Consider the following 22218-nt stretch of genomic DNA (forward strand, 5'->3'; position numbering starts at 1 on the left):
CCTTATGCCTATTCTTGATGGATTTTAACATGCATGCTTTGAGTAGTTTGCATTAAGATATCTGATACAGTAATTTTACCAGTATAACTATTTCCAACTCCTTCAACTCACTTCCATGTCCACTCAAATGCCCAAACACTTTCCTTCTTGAGTTCTGGAACAAGATATGCCCTGCCTGAAAGTATGACACCAACACACTCAGTGCTCTTCTGGGCTGCATTAGTCATCAAGTTTCAAGAAAGATTACATTGTCAGCATTCTGAAAATGGAATTGCTTACTCAACCCGCCCATATCTCTCCTTCTGAAAACCAGGAATATCTTTACTTTCTGCTGAATGTGATGGCACATCCTACCCAATCAATGGTTATAACCTCAACATTGTCAACATTATTGAAATAGGGCTCTTGCCCCAATATCAACTACTTAATGACCCACATCCAGATAATACCAACATGTGCTAGCCATGCCAAACATCCAGTGAAGCTATCATTGCACCTTCCTTCCCAGTCAACACATGACTGGTATCCTTTGTGGCAGACATAACTTGAGTACTTATCTCAACTATCCACCACCATCATTATTGCAGGTTACTCTAACATTGGATGAATGAATACGTTTTGTGGGTTCGATACCATTGCTGTGCGCTATTGACCACTCAATATTACAGCGAGAGAAAACAATAGTGAATGTTGTTCGGCAGCGAAACCACTGTTCCCACAAACCACCCACTAGGGTTTGGAAAGATAAACAATGGATTAAAGATCTGGGAAGGTGATTTGCGCTCAGGCTACCAATGTTTCAAAAAAGAAAGTAGTTCTGCTGAGTAAATATGATTCTGGTGGATCAATCCATAAACAAAGTAAAGAGATTTTATTTTCTGTAATATACAGGCTGCATATCACAGAAAATAAAATCTCTTTGCTTTGTTTATGGAATGATCAATCAGAATCTTATTTACTCAGCAGAACTACTTTACTTTAACATTAGGGCTGAAAAATAAAAACAAAACATGCTTTCTTCGGATGTCCTCGATACATCTGACAACCTCAACTTCACTGATCATAACTGCATACCTACTCATTCCAAAATCCATTCACTCCTTTGATGTCGTCTTTATATTCGGGTTTGATGCCAAAGCCATTTCGACTATGCCTGTCTGTTGGCCTGACCACATTTGATCTCCTCGCATGTTTTATTCATTATGTCCAGTCCATCAAACTCGGCTCAAACAGATAGGGAACAATGTGCTTCTCGCACAACCTCTCGCCAGCTTCATTCCCCAATAGCTTTTCTCACTTTGTGCTCCTGTGAAGTCAAAGTATAAACGTCTCTTAGAGTAACACTGATAATGGTCTTATGAAACACCCAACTTTCCACCCAAACCTAACATCCCAAAACAACCAACTCACAGACAGTTCACTAAGGACAATGTGACAATCTAATTCCAAAAGGGATATGCTGTCAGCTGAATTAATCACAAAATAAATAGAGAGATGAAAAGGGCCGTTGTCACGGCAATAAAGTCATTCCCCAGTATCATTAGCAATATAAACAGCAACACGGACACACTTTTCAAAGTCAAACCTTCATAGCCCCCGAAAGTGCCTACAAGCATTTATCACATGTTTGCTGCTCCTTTTAAAGTTATTATTCCAAGGCTGTTCTTATGTTGAGCTTTTCTTTAAATAAATAAGATACAGATAGAGTTGTCTTGTGGTGATTGCCAAGTGAAGCAGTATCTAAAAATAGGTGGGTTACTTCATTGTAGTACAGTGCACATCCAGGTCTATTTGTAATTTGGGGATTTGCATAAATCTAATGTGGGGACCGCAGATGTAAATTAGTGTACATTTAGATAGTAAGTGTCAAGGTTTGATGTTACTGTGTTTGGTTTTGCCCATGTGACACCAATAACAAATAACAGAGGCTTTGGATTGGTTATCAGTCATCCTCTAGGTCCACGTTCTTCATTCTGTGACAAACTTGACACCTGTCTCACTTCCTTCCTTTCCCTGTCCTCTTTTTATCCCTTGGGTGACTTCATGCCACTGTGTAGGTATTACGAGACACTCTCCAGTTGCCAGGTTACTGCAATGCACCCCTCTCAGATGCCCCAGCGTATGTAGGGTGGAGTTCAAACGAGTCAGCATTGCAGTTGTTGGCTGGTCGTAATGAAATGGTGGCATGACATTTCCGCTTTCATAACATATTCTGGGTGCTGCTGAAGGTGATAAAGTAGGCATATCTTCGGATCAACGCATAAACAATCTCATCTAAAGGCATGCAGTGGATTATAAAGTAGGTCTTCACAAGATGGAGGACATGGGCAAAGCAGGGGATGTGCATGAGTTCACTTATCCCTAGGGCAACTACAACATTAGATCCATTATCTGCTACCATAATGCTCACTTGTAAACCATGAGGAGTGAACCAATGTGACAAAATCTTCTTTACTTGCAGATCTCCTGTGGCAACTGCAGTCAGAACCTGCCATACACAAGATATACTGTGGGCAAATGCCATTTGTTGGCTGTTATCCTGAGCTTTGCAGACAAGAGAACCATGGGAATGCGACCTAATGTCTGGTGTTGCAATACATTATTTTCCTTGAGCACTGCTCTAAATGCACATTGTTAGGTGGAATTTCTTACGATCACAGTGTGAGGGCTCCACTGTTTCCACAGAATGGCTGCTATTGCATGGCATAGACATTTGCATGGAATAGTGCCATCTTGAAATGTTCCCAGTGGAGGTCAATGAGACATCTGAATCAATAATGTTCAACAAAGCAATAGGGGCAATGGGGCACTACGTCTATTGCAAACTTTACTAAGAGGCTACTATTGAGTATACACAGCTTTCTGTGTATTGTGTGATATTTTATGGCATTTTCCAAAGCCTCGTCAATGCTGTCCTGGCACATTGAAGGGCGACTAGGTTGTCTTCATGCCATGGGGGTTGAAGTCAAATATGGTGCTTCAACATGACCTGTGAAAATCTAAAGAAAGATCAAGATTCATTTGTTTAGTAGTGCAGAATGGAGGTGTAAATATGCCCAATGCCCGAAGTTAAGCGGTGGGATGCTGCCCTGTCTCCCTCTGTTTTGTCAACTATGCTGCTAAAGTCTCCTGTGAGCCCTCAGGGAAGAGGCGGCCAGCTGGGTATCCAGCTTTCTTTGCAAGACACTTTTCTTGGATATATGGCAGCTGTAAGGTTACACATGTTCCTTTTACAGCATACAATACCACACTCTTATTTGTTGGTATGGCTGAGATGGGAGTCTGCTTGGTGTAATTTGCAGTGGATGCTGTTTGAGTGCTGTTGACTGGGGAGTCAGTGCTGGTATTGATACTGACCACAAAGTTCTACTTCCATTAGTATATGTTTTTAGGAGTCCGTTTTTTTTAAAAAAAACACTATGCACTGGTGCAAGGGGAGAATTAGAAGCGTGCCTGATGTGTGCACTGCTTGAACTAGGCAGTTGCCTTGGTTCATCAATGCCTGCACTCATGTCCACACTCTAGTCCTTCATCAGTATCTTTGTTGTATTCAAATTAGAGGTATCTGAGCATCAATCTTAAATCAGCGCACGGCACATAATCTTTGTCATGTTCTTCATTGTCATCTGTTTTCAAAGCAAACAGATGCAGTTCATGTACAGCAATCACCTCTTCTATCTCAACCATACATCTATGTCTTTCACTTCGGTTGTTTGCAGCTCAACATCTTCCAGAACTTCATTCTCTGGAACCTAATATATGTGCAAATGTGCAGCATTCACAATTAAATGAGTGATCTGTGGCAACTGATTGATCAGTGGGGCTGGCATAGATACTCACATACTATCTGGGCCCCTCCAACACAAACAGCTGCTACTGTAGCAGGTAACAATGGTCAACAAATATTCCTCCCACAACCCATACCTCATCCCTACCACATTTGGCTACTTAAGAAGATTTAGACATGTTCATTTAATTCATATCTTCCTTAAATGCTTTGGAGTTCTTAGTGCTTTGGCCTTCTACACATACAAAATGCACCAAGGACCTCAATACTATGGCCTTCTACTGAGTCTAATAAATGCATGTGTGGTTCTCAGTGCTTTGAACTTCACCTCCACCTACACATTGCAATGGGATTCCCATAGTTTTAGTATTTTCCTCACACCTAAAAAATGCAAGTTGGGTTCTCAGTTGTTTAGCCTTTTACAGCTACAAAATGCATTAGGGCTTTTCAGTGATTTGCCATTTTCCAACCTTAACAACATGGACATAGGGTTGTCATTGCTTTGGGTTTCTCCTCCGTCTACAAATTTCATAAGGTTTTTCCATTGCTTTGGCTTTCCTTCACAAATAGTAAATGCATTTCGAGTTACCTATGCTTAGTCCTTCTCCTACACCCATGTCATTTATGTGGTACTGTTGGTGCTTTGGACTTCTCCACCTAAAAAGCACATTGGTTCAGAATGTCTTGGTCTTCTCGTATGCCTAAGAATTGCATGTGGAGTTCGCAGTGCTCTGCCCTTTTCATTCATGAAAAAAACCCTTTGTGGCTTTTTAGTACATTGACCTTTCCCTCCAACTGTAAAATGCACATAGAGTTCTCGGTGTGTTGGTCTTCTCCTACACCTACTAAATGCAAGTGGAATTCTGATTGCTTTGGCCTATAACCACACATTGAACAGGGAGATCTCAGTGCTTAGATCTACTCCTGTGCCTACTTAATTTATGTGTTTTCGCAGTGCTTTGGCCATCTCGTGCAGCTAGTAAATGCACGATGGGTTCTCAGTGTTTAGGCCTTCTCCACCTGCAAAATGCATGTGAGGTCTTCAGTGGATTGACAATGCAGGTCGATTTCTTTGTGCTTTGGTCATCCTAAAATTGGCATGTGGGGATCTCAGTGCATAGATTTTCATCTACAATCTAAGAAGTGAACATGGTTTGTCTGTGCAGTGGCATGCTCATTGCCTGTGTGTTTCTCTGTGCTTTGGCATTCTTCTTCCTCTGCAAAATGCACCTGTTTTTCTAAGTGCTTTGGCCATCCCCTTCAACTACAAAGAGCAGGCATTGTTCTCAGTGGTTTGATCTTCTACTCCACCTACAAAATGTGTATACAGGTATTGATGTTTTGGCCTTATCCCCTGCCTACAAACGTCTTGTAGGTTTATCAGTGCTTTGGTCTTTTCCTTATTCCTCAAAATGAATGTGCGGTTCCCATTGCTTTGTCCTTCTCATCTGTCAACAAAATGCACAAAGAGTTATACATGCTTTGGCCTTCTCCTCCACTTATTGAAATCGCAATGAATTGTCAGGGCTTTGGCCTTCTTCAATACCTAGAAAGCATGTGGGGTTATTTGCACTATGTTCTTCTCCTACACCTACAAAATGCATGTGAGATGTTTAGTGTTTTGGGCTTCTCCTTTGCCTACATAATACACATTCCATTCCTTCCTCTACAACATGAATGCAGCGTCTTCATTGATTTGGCCTTATCCTCTGTTATCTAAATGCACACAGGGTTATTGGTGGTTTGGTCATCTTCTCCACCTACAAAAATCACAATGAGTTCTCAGGGGTTTGACATTCTACTTCTACAATAGCTAAAAAATGCACCTGGTGTCATTTGTGCTGTGACTTTCACCTACACCTATAAAATGCACAAGGAGTTTGCAGTGCTTTGTCATTTTCCTTTGCCTGAAAAATGCATGATGGGTTCTCAGTATTGGCCTTTCCCTCCACCTCAAAAATTCACAATTTAGTGTTTTAGCCTTCTATTCTTACAAAATACATGTGGGTTTATGTTGCATTGGCCTTCTCATCCACCCTCAAAATGCTTAACAAGACAGCAGTTCTCTGGTTGTCCCCCATGACTACAAAACACAAATTAAATCCTCTTTGCTTTTGCCTTCTCCTCTGCTTACAAAATCCACAAGGGGTTCTTAGTGCTTTAATAATTGTTCTTTTATAACACGCTTACTAATGAGTGGTTTCTAAGCGCGGGATCGGAATTCGATCCTCTGTTGCACTGCGTTGTCTTGCATCCAAGATGAACGTGTTGCCACTGAGCTATCCTTCCTCCCCTTTGACCATCTCCTACACCTAGTAAATGACCGTGGGGGCTGGGTGCTTTGGCCTTCCTCTCTTCGTTTAATAAGAATGGTTTTCAGGAGTTTCGCCTTATAGGTTTACAAAATGGAAATCATGTAGCATTCTTCCCCACCTACAAAATCCATGTGGGGATCTCAGTGCTTCAATTTTCACCTATGCCTAATTAATGCGCATGGGGTTTTCAGGCTTTGGACTTCTCCTTCTTCTAAACAATGTACAAGTGGCAGTTAGTGCATTGCTAACCTTTTCCCCTGCCTACATAATATATAAAGGTTTGCAGTACTTTGGCCTTCTCCTCTGCCTACAAATCACATCGTGTTACTACTCTGGTGAGGGAAGGACTCTGTTCCTGTGAAAATGAGGATTGCCGGCACCTTTGAGAAGAGCAGGGATTATATCAATCTTGCATTGCACAAAGCATGCACATGAAGCACTGCAAGCTAAGTGCAGTTCGGCTGAAGCGATGGAGGTGGCTCTGGTGAGGGAAGGACTCTGTTGTTGTGAAGCTAAAGATTACCAACACCTTTTAGAAGAGGAGGGGCTATATCACTCTTGCATAACATGAAGTGCTTAAAGCTAAGTGCAGTTTGGTGGCAGTACAGAGTTGAAAGAGTCTAAAAAATAAAGACTTTGTCAGTGAATAACTAAATCCTTTTTTGAATTCCTCCCCTATGGTTTTGTGGGCTCATTCTAAAATCTCATCATGAGCAATTAAGATTTAAGTAGGCGCCATCAACAGCTAGAAAAAGGCCCTGTGTGGTAAGCACTGAGGCAAATCGGTGATCTGACATTCAATTTACTGCTCTGGATGTCATGTCAGGTTCCTTTGTAACTCCTCGGGTGGGCAGAAAAAGAAAAAAAAATCGGCTACAAATGGCAAAATCACAGACTTTTTTCATGATGATAATCTCACATGGAACTGACTTGTCAAAAAGTCCTAAATTATGGCCTCAATGTTTCACTCAATCTAAATCTTTCCAAGAACATGTTATAAATACTGTGCCATTGGGTGGTTTGATGACTTTGGACGTCACTTCTTTGTCTCCAGAAGCCTCAAAACCTTTTTAATCAGCATTCCCTGACCACTTTCTTTGATCATTTGATAGAATGCTGCAATGATAACCCAGCAGAAAATATATATACTTATTTATTTATTGTTTGCTTGTTAGGCATTTATACAATAAGAACATACTGTTTCAAAGTCACCCACGGGGCACACAGGGAGCGTAGGTGTGAAATACATTACAACACAATATTTAAGAGCAGAGGGGGAAGAGGGAGAGGGGCAAACCTAGTATGCCTTGTGAGTATTCAGAATGTGCAAGTGCAGAAAGGAAGAAGGAAGAGGGGGTAAGTGCTGGGGAGTTCGAGCTTGTGGGTGAGCTATAGACGAAGTGCTAGCCTGGTCAGGATGTTCATCTTTCGTCACTGTACTTGTTCCGTTCAGTATGCCCCAAGGCTGACCTATGTGATTCTTCCATCAGGGTGCTTAACTTTGTTCTCAACTCTCTGCTACGTTTTTATAAAAATATCAGAGGAGTTACATGACCATAAAGCTGTGCTATCTACCATAAACTCCCAAATTGGTTTTGGAGAGTGAATTTTAACAACAAATAAATGGGAGAAAAGGTTAGCATTTTGAAAAAATGAGCTCCTGCGATCAACCATTTCTGACAGGAGGGCCGTGTTAGAAGGCCCACAAACTGTTATGTGTAATACATCTCTATTTGTGCCAAGTGATGTGGCAGCAGTCCAGTTAGTGGAGGTCCCTTTTCATGGGGTAGTAAACAAATGGATGTTCCTTACTCTGTGAACAAGGTTGAACGAAACGACACATTTTCCCACTGAAAGAAGTCTGTACAGCCCTATATGCAGAGAAAGACACCGAAACATATGACAAATCTGGCCTCTAAATAAATCAAGGTCCAAAAACGTTTTAAGGGCTCTTGCACTAAAATACCTTTCACAATATATGCCCCCAGGAGGACCCACATTTACCTAAGTCATGAACAAAACAAATGAAAACTAAAGTGAAGTGCAAAAACAAGGAAAACAAGGTCTTGGTTGCTGCTCTCCCTTACAGAAAGGTGAAATCAGTGGGGTGTTTTGGGTAAAAAATAAATAAAATCACAAATACAAATCAACAAAATATATCCATACTTGGACAAATCCTTTGTAGAACCTCCCCTATGGACAGCTCTGATGTGGTTTGGAGGTTCTTGTATGAGTTGCAATAAACTCCTCTCAAACTTATTTGAATGAATGTGCACTATCTTCTGCCTATAAGCAGATGATGGACCCTAGTTCAGTGCTAACATTGATAAATCTCCATAAATTCAATAGCTGTACAGAAAATCTTCTGTTTTGTCTGTGGTTGGAATACATTTTTTCGACAAAGGTCAAAAATGTTTTAAATGGCAGAATTCAACTAAATGTATTCCATTTGAACCCACATATATAGGCTACCATGTCAGATGCAAATTACAAGGGGGGTCCTGGAAGACCCTCTGCCAGACATCAGTCCTGATTACGAGAGCCTTACCCAGAGTCTTTAACTCACTATCTTTCACAGAGGAGAAATATCCTAAACATATCAGTCTTTGTCCTGCCCTTGGGCAGTCCAGCACTGAAATGCTAGGCAATTCTCCTGTGAACAAGAGTACCAACAGCAACCCCAGACACGTGTCTCAGTGAAACATGGTGAAAAATGATGGTTGCTAAATGTACGAATCATAGTTTTTTTTTAGCTTGTTTATAAATAAACCAGCATGGCGATGCGTATAAAGATTCTAATGTTTGGCTGTGCAAAATATAGACTGTCACCTAAGCATGAAAGGACAACATATTTCTTGAATATGATCAGTGAAATTATTTTTTTTAGAATTGCTGGTTATAAATGAATATAGACCATCATCACGAAATCTTCCCTTTCTGGAATACAAGTGTCCTGATGAAAGCCTTAACGGGAAATATTCAAATCTACTATCAACCTTGAATTGTGGGGCACTAGTAGTTATCACATTAAGGCTGGAAACAGATTTTGTTACTGTCGACACATCTGTAATAGGCTTGTTTGTTTGCTGTAAAGAAATGTGCAAAAATGCACCCATTAGCTACTAACATCACTCTGCAAATATAGAACAAGTTTCTTTTTTGGATGGTATAAAATACCAGTTTACTTTATTTGTCTGTTCTGTTTTATATGTTTGTCTCACTTGTATGAGCATTACTTTTTATGTCCATTTTTTATCATGTGTTAAAAAATAATAAATCGATATATTTTTGTATAATCTCTGACCTGATTGTCTGTATATTTGTTCTGAAAAGACGATCTTACTCCTTTCTCCTGTTCCAGGTGCAATGCTAATTTTGCAGCCAAATACGACATTAGCAGGTAGTTTGTTGTGGACCCTGGTTGTTTAACCATGAAAACATACTTCAGGTTTCTCAAGTACAGAATTTGTATACATATTTATTTTTGGATGTGCTACATATACCTCTTATTGTTTCGTGCACATGTGTTTGCCTGCTGCTGGATACAACAATATAAGCTAATCCGTGTGCTTTTGGGCAATGTGAATGCTGTCCGAAGTCAGCAAACTGTTGCACAGTCTGCAGACCCTGATTCTATCACAATGGCCCAGTATGATATAGGGAACATGTAGACAAATTAAGGGTATCCTGGTAAAAACCCATGAAATTCAGTGAATAAACTCTGTTAAAGGGACGTTATGGTTAAGTTGCACTAATAAAAACCTATCAAATTCAGTGAAAAAAGATGACATGACAATTTTCAAGTCCTTACAAAGGGTTCTGTTTACAATGTTGGTAATAAGATGTTACGGGTGATTGGGAGATCTACGCAAAACTACTTAACATATGATTGAATATACTTATGCAAAGAAACCATTATATTACAGTGTTCTTCTCAATACAGGAAGCTACTCACACATACACATACGAAATGGGTGCAGCATACACAGTAGAAGTAGAATATTTTGATTCTACAAATGTTGCTCTGTAAAACAATGAAAGCTATCCTTGCAGAGTTTTCGGTAATGTTAAGCATGGAATACATAGGTAATAAGTCAAGACTTACTGCACATGTGTTACTACAATCAATACATACAAAGACCCATAATGCATACCAATTAGAAGCACATACCAGCAAACTACAGTACAGAAGACAGCAACAATCTTAATACAAAATGGCAATAACATTTTAGTTCCTTATCACGTACTGACATAATAGTGTGTGTATGGCCTGCATATTGGCTCATATCTGTGCACCATGAGCTGGCTGACACCAAACCATAACCCAAATACTTCTATAATATACAGGAATGTTAACGTCTTCTACCTATATTGCAACTTTTCCATTTAAACATTTTATAGTCAGTTGGCTTTCATATGTCAGTGAACAAAACCAAGTGGCCCAGATGTCTGAGGTCATCAGTGACGTCATTAATGAAAATGTTCATGTCATCTTTGATGTCCTGGGTGTTAGTCTTAGCAGTGCACGATGGTGGCACAAGTTATGGTTGATTAGCTTACCATAACTGGTGAATTTCTGGGGGGTATCGGTTTTACAGGTAACAATAACATCCTTTTAACAACGTTTTTCCCCTGAAAAAAAAAAAAAAAAATATATATATATATATACATACACATATATATATATATATGCATACACGGTAGTGGCCATGTAGTTATGGTTAAGTTGCTGTTTCCATAGGAAGAGCACTTTTTGGGCGGCTTATAACTTCGCTCTCCCTGAACGAATCCTCACCAAACTTTGCAAATAATGTATTCGGGTCACTCTGAATTATTTTGCAAAGTGCGGTGAGGATTCGTCCAGGGGGGACATAGTTATAGGGGGGGTCCCAAAACTTTTTTTTTCCCCATAGACTGAATGGGAAAAAATGTTTGCTCGCGTCTATAGCCCAAACCGCTGGACGGATTTTCACCAAAATTGGACCAGGAGCAGCGGCTTGGTCCCGAAAGCGTGCTTTTGCAAATTTGATGAAAATCCGTTCAGTAGTTTTTTTTTAAAATGACCAAAAAGTAGGTAAAAAAAAATTAGTGATATCTGTGTTCGGTCCGCGGACAGTGTCCTGTTTGGCCAATCGGCTTGCGTGATGTTCGCGGACATGCTACGTGTTCGCTGATTGGACGGCATGGAGCGTGAAGCGCGTCAGATTTTCGGTAGCGCCCGCCATCTTGGATTCGCGGCCATCGTATTTAGTTGTATTTAGTAGAGTGTGTTGGTGTGTAGGAGTGTTTGGGGAGGGTGGGAGTGTATGAGATAGGATGAAAGTTGTGTTTTTTAATGTGTTAGACATTCTTTTTGTGTTCGATTTGTCTGCGGACATCACGGGTGTTCTGAAATGTTCTAAATAAACTGAATGGGGGTGTTCTGAGGACTCAATATGTGTCCGTTTTGTTCGCAAGCAAACTAAAACTGTTCTAAGAACACTCGCAGTGTCCTGAAATGTTCGCAAATAAACAAAATGGGGGTGTCCTGAGGACGCTGTCCGTATTGTTCGTTGTCAAGTTGAATATGTTCTAAGAACACTTGCGGTGTCCTGAAATGTTCGCAAATAAACAAGATGGTGGTGTTCTGAAGACGCTTCTAAGAACACTCGCCGTGTCCGGGGAATGTTCGTAGGGGGTGTCCTGAGGACGCTGTCCATATTGTTCGTTGTCAAGTTGAATGTGTTGTAAGAACACTTGCGGTGTCCTGAAATGTTCGCAAATACACAAAATGGGGGTGTTCTGAAGATGTTGTCGAACACTTGCTGTGTCCTGAAATGTTCACAAATATGAATGGGGGGGTTGTGGCTGGCAAGTTGAATGTGTTCTAAGAACACTCGCGGTGTCCTGAAATGTTCACAAATAAACAAAATGGGGGTGTCCTAAGGACGCTGTAAGTATTGTTCTCTGTCAAGTTGAATGTGTTCTAAGAACACCCGCGGTGTCCTGAAATGTTCACAAATAAACAAGATGGTGGTGTTCTGTAGACGCTTCTAAGAACACTCGCGGTGTCCGGGGAATGTTCGTAGGGGGTGTCCTAAGGACGCTGTCCGTATTGTTCATTGTCAAGTTGAATGTGTTCTAAGAACACTCGCTGTGTCCTGAAATGTTTGCAAATATGAATGGGGGGTTGTGGCTGGCAAGTTGAATGTGTTCTAAGAACACTCGCGGTGTCCTGAAATGTTCGCAAATAAACAAAATGGGGTTGTCCTGAGGATGCTGTCAGTATTGTTCTCTGTCAAGTTGAATGTGTTCTAAGAACACTCGCGGTGTCCTGAAATGTTTGCAAATAAACAAGATGGTGGTGTTCTGTAGACGCTTCTAAGAACACTCGCGGTGTCCGGGGAATGTTCGTAGGGGGTGTCCTAAGGACGCTGTCCGTATTGTTCATTGTCAAGTTGAATATGTTCTAAGAACACTCGCTGTGTCCTGAAATGTTTGCAAATATGAATGGGGGGTTGTGGCTGGCAAGTTGAATGTGTTCTAAGAACACTCGCGGTGTCCTGCATTTGGCCATGCACCCAAGACTCTATGCCCTGTCAACAACCACCGCAGCATATCACATTCATATTTGCTTATAACTTTGGGTGAAAAACAAATGTATAAGGAACAAAGGTATTAGATACTATGGATGTGATATGCTGCTATGGTTCTCCTTATTATTGAATACTTACTGTTTGGTCTAGTAACCGGAGTACATGTATTTCTTGTTAATTTCTGTGATAAAAGAAAAGGTTATGTTTAAGCATTACTTTACAATTTAAGGATCATTTAAATATCTTTTCTAAGCCTGCTGTGTTTGAGAATGATTTTTCGAAACGATTTAGTCTTGTTGTGGCTTGGTCACACATGGGTAGTGTACATCTAGTTTGTCTGTTGCGCTAATTTCCATGATTGGTTGCATTTCTTTACTTAGCATGATTTCATTGAATTTGAAGCAGCTTGCAAGAGTTGGCATTAAGGCCATACAATGGACATTTTTGTGGGCTAATTGTTCCATAACATCTGTAGCATATGCATTATCGCCATAAAGTGCATTAATGTGCCGGGTTTTCAATATTGCTTCTGCTTCTTTAGAAAGTATACCAACTCTGATACTTTTTAAAATTTTGGCATAAGTGAGATCTGCAGATTGCCGCATGTTTTCTGTTAATTCTCTGTATTGGAAATGTTGCCAAAGGTTGACATTTCCAATGCTGCCAACAGTTTTACGGCAGAGTTTGTGTCCTAATGTTTTAAACATAGGCTCACCTTTTACTGGTGTTAATTGAAGCAGATCTCCAAAAACAATAATGTGTTTTCCTGCAAAGAGCTCTTCATAGTCTGTTTTGAGTACTTCTTGTAATCTGAGGTGAATCAAAGCTAACATCAGGATGGAGACCATGCTAACTTCATCTATTAGTAGCATTTTCATTTGTTTCAATACTCTGCGTAATTCCATTGCAGCTTCTGCAGAAAGTTTGTAATAGTCTAATTTGTTCTGGTGTTCTACTGGTAATAGTAGTAATCGGTGTAATGTAACTATGTTGTAGGCAGCTAAACCTGTGTGGGCAGTGACAACAGCTGACAGTTTGTTGTTTGTCAATTGTTGAAGGAACTTACTAATGATTTTGATTAGGAATGTTTTGCCAGAACGCGCTTCACCACTGACGTACAGTAGTATAGGTTTATAATTATGGCAGGAACATTCTTTATTTTCTTTTTTTTTACACCATGTGCAATTTGTTTTGTTACTTCTTGAAAAATGCTTCTCTGCTCATTGTTTAGTTTTGATTGTAGTATAGTTAAGTCTTCTTTATCTTCATACTGACACATGGTGTTTTCTACTTCTATCATAGCTAATTCTGCCTCATTTATTATTAGTGCTTCTCCCAGTGGTTCTTGGCTTCCTGTTACAGAAGGTTGACTACTATCAGGACTGTCCTTATCTAGTTGGGCTTGGAGTTCTTATTCGTGTTGCTGTTCATTGTGCAACATTGTTTTGTACTGTGTAAAGTTTACATCAGTTATAGTGCTTTCATTTGCTTTGAGAGCATCCTCATATGAGTCATAGTTATCTAGTAATTGTTTCTCTTTTCTCCATGGTTTGAAGAGTTGTAGCAGGGACATGTAATATACTTCTTTATGTTGAGGAATCTTTAATGACAATTTGATATGATTCATTAAATTTGGTTTAGTGAGTTTAACTAAGCTGCCTTCACAGTTTGTCACTCTATATTTACCTTTTTTTTCATCAGGTTTCATATTATTTTTGTATGTGTAGGTTTGGGCTATGTGGTATAGACACATGTTTTCCAAAGTATCACTTCTGTTTGGGTAGTATGTGTCAAATAAATTGTTTTTTAAAATGTCTTGGCTGTTGGGATCATGTTTGGCTATTGTTTCTATATCTTCATATGATTTTAGAACTCTTTTTCTAGATTTAGCTGGACCAAGACTTAGCCATACTATATTTTCAGATTTACCATACAATGCAGTACCAGTTAAACGATCAGCTGCTTCATATGATCCACATTCTCTATGGGTGAGCATTTTTATGGCCAAGATGTATAATTTCTGAAATACTGTTTTATCTGATGACAGGTCATTCCAGAGGTCTTGGAGCTCTGTCTTTTCTGCTTTAGTTAAGTATGCTGTGACATATCGTGCAACTGCAGTAGAATTGTCTGCAATGTACTGCACATCTATGTTTGCATTCCATAAGTGGGCAATGATTGCATTATAATCATTGATATATTTTTCTTTTTTTTTTCCTTTTATGTAATATGTATTTTTAGGTGATTTACCTTTAACACTATGTCTAACTGAAGACATGAGGTCGTTCACTTGACCTGTATTTGCAACTGGTCTAGGGAAACCAAATCGGCATTTGGTGTAGTATTTCCCTTTGTTTTTGTATTTGCGACGACAATGTTTTCCACATTTGTGTCTTTGAAATTGTAACATTTGTGCATGGAGATCACTATTTGTGGCTTCTGATGGAATTTCACAAGTGACATATTTTTCAATAAACTGTAAAACAGTGGCATCACTGTCTTGACCAAATTTAGGAGCATCTTTAATCCATAAAAGCATGTGGATATGTGGTGCTCCTCTGGCTTGGTATTTTTTTCTCCAAAAGAAGTGTTGCACTTCTCCAAGGGGAGGAACAGTTTTATTACAAATAAAATGTAGCATAGCAATGAAGCGATGGTGAAAATATCTTGAAACATTAACAGGAGCCAAAGAACAAAGATCTCCAGGTGTTAGTATATCTATGTTTGTTTTATTTTTATTTGATATGCGTAGGAAATCATGTAAATCTTCCCATGCAGAGTCTGCACAACTTAATGTAACAAACCAAGTGGGTGGGCCAAAGTTTCTGATCATACAACGTACATCTCCATGACATTGAAACCAGTACTCTTTAGTACCACGCATATTTGCTAATAGATTTGTAATATTTGAATGTAAAACCTCATCCTTTTGTTGCACTTTTTCTAATAATTGTGTAGCTGTCATATTTTGAAAGTGTGATCCTGATTTTAAAATGTGTGCAACTCCGTAACATAAAGTTGCTAGTTCACTTTCAACGAGAAGGTGGAATATGTATTCCACATTTTGTCGAAATCTGGGATCTTCAGAATACATTCGCAATGAGCGATATTCTGATGCTGATATTTGAAAACGTCTATCATCGTATCTTCCTCCTTTGCCAGTAGGAAAGAGTAGAGGAAAGGCACGTGCTTCTATACTTTTTTCCCATATGCTGATTGGCGATCCTTTTGTTTGACGCATTTGGTAAGTTTCCAGTACATCTTCTACGGTGTCATTACAGTGCAAAGGATGAATTGTATAATGGTCTAAAGTATTTGATATTGTAGCAGGATCTAGTAGCTCAAATTGACCAGCTTCTTGTGTTTCTTGAATTATTTCAGTTGTATCTTTCAAGTTTTCTTCAATATTAATTTCTTTGTAATATTCATTATTCTCTTTAAGATATTGGAAGGCTTGTCTAACTTTATATAAATCTACGAGCTGTTGCCATATTTTTCTCTCTTTTGTAGGTACTCCATTTACTAAGATAATTAAAGATTGCTGCATTGGACGTTGCACTCCTAGAGTATGCACATTTTCTTTTAGATCTAATGGTAAATAAACTACTTTTCCACGAATGCCTTTTACCAATTCAGAGGGAGGTAATTTTGCTGTTTTTGGTTGAGGGCGTATTATTGCTTGAAATGGGTGTACTGTTTGAATTATGATGCTCTCATATAAAATAAGTTGTTGTAGGGGTTTTGGTACTGGGTATAATTCCAAATTATTTGTGATAGCACGTGAAGGAGTTTGGTTGTTGTCAAGTTTTGTAGTGCAGTAACTGCAAAGTATTAAGGGCTCAGTTATTTCGTATTTGTTTTCTGCTACATGGTAGAGAGCTAATTCAAACCATTTTGAATCTTCATTGTCTTCTATTTTGTATGATAGGTCTACAGTTTTTGTGTTACTTTTATAAAAAAGTTCTAGGGCAACATACACATACATGGTTTGGTACTTCAGCTGATGTACTTTTAAATTTTAGTATTTCATTTTTGTATGTGTTTAGCAAAAGCTTGCCATGTATAGAATTGTTGCTTAATTGGTTTAAAGCTATTTCATTCTGTAAATGGCGTTCACTTCCAAAATATTTTTTCTGGATATAGTGAATTTCTTAAAGTAGGTCTTTTGCTGTACCATGTAGAAGGATGTTATTTAACTTTGATAGTGCTAAAGCAGGACTTTTAGCATAGTACAGTTTATGGACTAGATTTCTTATAGTTGAATGATGTGTTGATATCCTTTTGATATCATGGAAAGTTGTTTTACAAGTAGGTCCTGTAATGCAGGCCAATGAATGTCCTTGTAGTCCTGTGTACTTGCGCATTGGACAGGTATCCATATTTTGCAGTAATTTAATTTTGATTTTGTCTTTGCTTTTTACATATTTATTGAGGAATTGGCGTAAAGATTTGAAACATTGTTTGGGAATGTTACACATTAACGTGCATGGCCATTTGTACACTAGACGTTCTGATTCAGTTGAATGGAGGGGTAATTCTAAGTTTTCAGGGCATATTTTTGTAAGGAGTACTTCTTGTTCCATTATGGTATTATTCACTTTTTTATAACCTCGACCACTGCTATGTATTGCAATTGTATTTGTTTGTTTTTGTTTGTACGCTTCTTCATCAAAATATGGTTCTGTGCTAGTAGTGTGATTCCATTCACCTTCCCAGATACTTAAGAAGTTCTTTCTGTTGACATTTCGCTTATTGATAAGTCTTTTTTGTAATTTAGTTATTAGTTTTGTTAGTGGTTTCATTTTGTTTAACAGTAAAATAAATAACTTTGTTTTGAGAAGAATTGCACTGTCCATCAACGCTTCTAAGATTAATTTCCTATGATAGGTTTTAAGCATTAAACCTGATTTCTCTCCTGTTTTTATAAGATTTTGAAGGACTTTGTGACGGTACATTTTGGCTAAAATACTTTTCTTGGTATGCTTACTTTGCACTATATTAAAATTTGAAGAAGTAGTTTTATCTGTAGTGATAGCTGATTTTCTGTTAATTGTTTTTTGGTTTGTTTTACATTTTGATAGAGGAGGCAAAGTTTTTGTACTTGAAACTTCTTCTGTTTCACTAAATGACTGTATTAGCTGTTTTGTTTCAACTTTTTTTACAAATTCTGCTAGAGATGGATGCTTATGTTGGACACTTTTATTTTCATTTTCTCTACTTTTGCGTTGCTTTCTACGGACTTGAATTTTGGTAGGCATTCTTTAGGGTCTGTTGAAAAAAATAAAGAAGATATGGGTTGGAGTGTTCTGGAATGGATGTGTGCTGTGTGCATGAGTGTTTGAGTAAGATGATAAAGATGTATGTAATGGTGTGTGATTGTGCATTGGGAACTACATCTAGTTGGGATAGGTATTCTTGAATGTATGTGTTACTAAACTGGGGTTCAGATGACAAAAAAAAACTAAGCTAGTGGTGTGGAAAAGTACAAATAGTAAATCTAATGTATACAATTAAAACAGTTCTTTGTTCTATAATATGAAAATTGTAGCGGTTCAGTTGGGTAATTTGTGTGTCCAAAAATAGGAATTTGTGGGCCATTCAGGCTGTAAATCGCTGTTTAAGACATGGAGATTTTTGAACAAAATGGTACACAATCTCTATTTTTAGGCACAGAAATAGCTTGTATTAACGTTATAGTATGTTTTAGTAATAATACAAATATTATGGTGATATTCTACTTCCTTTTTTTCTTAAATTAACAGGTAACTTCTTAGTTCTTCTTTGTTCTTCGAATTCGGCTGCTTCTTTTCAGGAGACTGGTCTTCACTGCAATTGTAAAAGCTTCAAATGAGTAACTTTGTTTGTATATAGCGCTGTTTTTAATTTATATATTGATTTTTTTAATTGAAATCCTCAATGCCTTCTTTAAAACCATTAAACTAATTTATTTACATAAGATACATTATATCAGTTCAGTACATATGATATGTTCTTAATGAACAAATTGTATTGAATGTCTAACTGTAGCAAAAAAAATATCTTTACTATGTCTTGTGAAATTCATAATATACCAGTGAATACCACTATTTCTGTAACTAAGCTGTTCTAGGTAATAGCGCCTCAATGTCATGTCTAAATTAAAGTAATTAAGTAAATAAATAAAAAAAACAAAAAAATATGAAATTGTATAAGTATTTTTTTTAAAGATTTAAACATATATTGTGTTTGCATGCAATCTTGTTTGAATATATGTAGTCTATATATTTCATTTAAAAAATATTAGTTTAACATGATTTGAGTGTGTGTGTATAAAGAAAGTAAATAGTATAAAGGTTTATAAGTGATAGTTGATTTTAGGAAATTGAAAAAATACAGTAAGTTCATTTTACAGATTACACAAGCTAAAAGTCTGTTTGAAAATGTGTTCATCTACTGTACAGAAAATATGCATACCTGAAGTTTGTGTTCATGCATATGGATATGCATGGAGCTGCAAGTAGAAATCTTGCAGACTTGTACAGTATTTCTTGTAGGTGGTGCTTGCCAATGATATGCCACTTGTACTCAGAGAGATTCACAGTACATTTACAGTGCTGATCTATGATGATGCAGTTAGATGTAGAGTTCTTGAATGTGATTGGTGCATGGTCATGTGATTTCTTAGCTATATCCAATGAGGGAATGGCAGAGAGAGTGAAGTGGAAATTGTAGAAGGGCTGTTCATGTTACGATATGTCCACGGACATGGCGGTAGGTCGCGGACATCGGGAGTTACATCTAGGGATTTTTAGGTTCAGAAGTCATGCAAATGAGAATGAGTACTAAAAGGGATTGGTCGGGAAAGTTTAGTGGGTGTGTTGTGCCAGAAGGGAGTTTCTCATATACTGTTTTTGCTGAGAGAACAACAGATAGCTATGTCTGTGTATTTTAGGAAAACGATTGTATGGATTTTGGGAGATTCATGGATATATTGGTTGAAGGTGCATGCAGAAAGCTGTGGAGTAGCTGTAGATCTTGGATTCCCACATGTGGAAGTACACTGGCATCGAGTACGTGGAATGAAGTGGTTGGACTTGCTACCTCTCTGTGCTACTTTGGAGACAGAGCAACATCCAGACATGATTGTAATTCATTGTGGAGGGAACCGTTTAGGACATGTGACTGGAATGTTTTGCAATTTGCTATGAAAGAAGGACTTGGGAAGGTTATGGACATGTTTCCTAATTCTCAAGTGCTATTTTCACGGATTGCGCAGAGACACATGTGGCTTTGTTCTTCTTCATTTGGTCCACAAATGGAAAAAGCAAGGCGCAATGTTAATAAAGCTGTTTGCGCCTTTCTAAAAGATTTTGACATGTCTTCTTTTCACAATGAAAATATTCTGTTTCGTAGTACAAACATTTTTCACAAAGATGGAGTCCATCTTATTTATGGTGGCAATCAGATTTTTCTGAGAAATGTACAAAATGCATTGTGACCTTTTTTGGAATTACAACATCCATTTTGAAGTAGGTGTTAAGCATTTATAATTTTTGACTTACAAACACCTTCCAAAGGCTCTTTTCAGAGCCACCACTTCCTCCCAGAGAAAATTGCAATGTTTGTGATAGGGTAGCAACCCAATTTGTTAAATGTTCGCGAACAGTCCACGGACTTCTAAAACATACAAAGGGCCCTGCTTCATTTATTTTCACTTCTATTTTTTAACTGTGAAAGGCGGCTCTGAAAAGAGCCTTATTTTTTTTTTGATTTTTGATATTTTGTATTTTTTTTTATTTTTTATAAACGACACACTAGGAGAGAAGGGGAAAGGAAGGTAAAGGGGGGACACCAACCACAGGGAAAAGAAAGGGCGAGCTGAGAGAGGAAGATGTATAGTGGGTTTTATTTGGGTAGTGAGCAGATCTTCTCGTGCTCCGAGACTATAGTCTCAAAAGCACTACAAAGTCGCTCCCCCCTGCAGAGTACTGTGTCACAGTACATACATACAACTGTGACCCTCGAAAGGTAAGGGTCATCAGCATTCTGTATGGCCTGTGAGGCAGCTTGAGGAAGACACTATCCCACAGAGGTGGTCCTTGTGGTGACAGGATCAGAAACAGAGGATGAAGTAGAGGAAATCAACCTGCTACGTTCTTCGCAAGGTACAACCCTGCGAATAGCCCCAGAGTGAAATGACCACAGGTGTTGCTTCATAGTAGTGGTCCCAAAGCTGTACTTACCGTGCTTCCCGCGACGGAGTATCATTTTGCACTCATTGCAGGTAACACGGTTCGCACGAGCCTTAGGAACATTCCCATGAATGGTAAATAACCGCCACACGCAAGACTCACGCCTAGTGCGGGTAGTAGGATTTTCCTCTACCTCATTCTCATCATCCTCTTCTTCCTCGTCTGCATCTTCACTCCTGTTCCCCTCTTCAGGCCCTTGGGGAGGTGGTGGTGGTGGAGGGGGTGAGGGTGGTGCTGAAGCAGGTGCAGCACCAGGTGGCAGTTCAGCAGCCAGGGATGACATCTCGATGATGGTGTAATCTGCAGGTGGCAGCAAAAATCGCTGTGTTCTGAAGAATAGCCAGAAACACAATGAGAATAAGCTCTAGGGCGTGGTCTTTTATAGGGGTGCTTGTGCGCAGTCCGCGGACATGCGCGCTGTCCGCGGACAGATCGAACACAAAAAAAAGTTTGAAAAGTTTCAAAAGGCATGTAGAAGCTCAGGATTACTATGTGGGACTTGTGCCATGGTGAGATTTTATTGAAAAATATTATGGATTAATTGAAAATGTACTTTTAATTTGTTCGGGGACCCCAACAGTGTCTGCATTCAGAACACGCGATCAGCGTGGGCGTGGTCAAATGATCCGTTTGCGAACAAGTCCACGAAGGAAGCACATGTCCGCAAGACACCAAATGCAGGGAGATTGGCTAGCGCATGCGCGTTGATGTTCTACGGACACTGTTCGGGTCCTGAACTAATTAAAATTGCGTCACACGTCAAACGAACATTTCAGGACACTGCGTGCATTCTTAGAACAGTTTAAACTTGCTAGCGAACAGTAAGGACAGATATAGTGTTCTTCAGGACACGTTCAATTTCGTTTATGTACGAACATATCAGGACACCAATTGTGTTCTTAGAACATTTTCAACTTGCTAGCGAACAGTACGGACAGGTATAGTGTTCTTTAAGACACCTCTATTTTCGTTTAATTACGAAAAATTCAGGACACCGCGTGTGTTCTTAGAACAGTTTGAACTTGCTAGCGAACACTACGAACAGGTATAGTGTTCTTCAGGACACCTCCATTTTCGTTTACGTACGAACATTTCAGGACACCAATTGTGTTCTAAGAAGAGTTTAAACTTGATAGCAAACAGTACGAACAGGTACAGTGTTCTTCAGGACACCTCCGATTTCGTTTATTTACAAACATTTCAGAACACCTGCACTGTCCGCGGACACCTACATTATTTAAAAAAATAAAAAAAAACTATTTACAACACAATATAAAAATTAAACTTTATTTGACATATATTAATAATTT

This window comes from Ambystoma mexicanum, chromosome 6q (assembly GCF_040938575.1).
Source record: "Ambystoma mexicanum isolate Mex_15411 chromosome 6q, UKY_AmexF1_1, whole genome shotgun sequence".
Lineage (NCBI taxonomy): Eukaryota > Metazoa > Chordata > Amphibia > Caudata > Ambystomatidae > Ambystoma > Ambystoma mexicanum.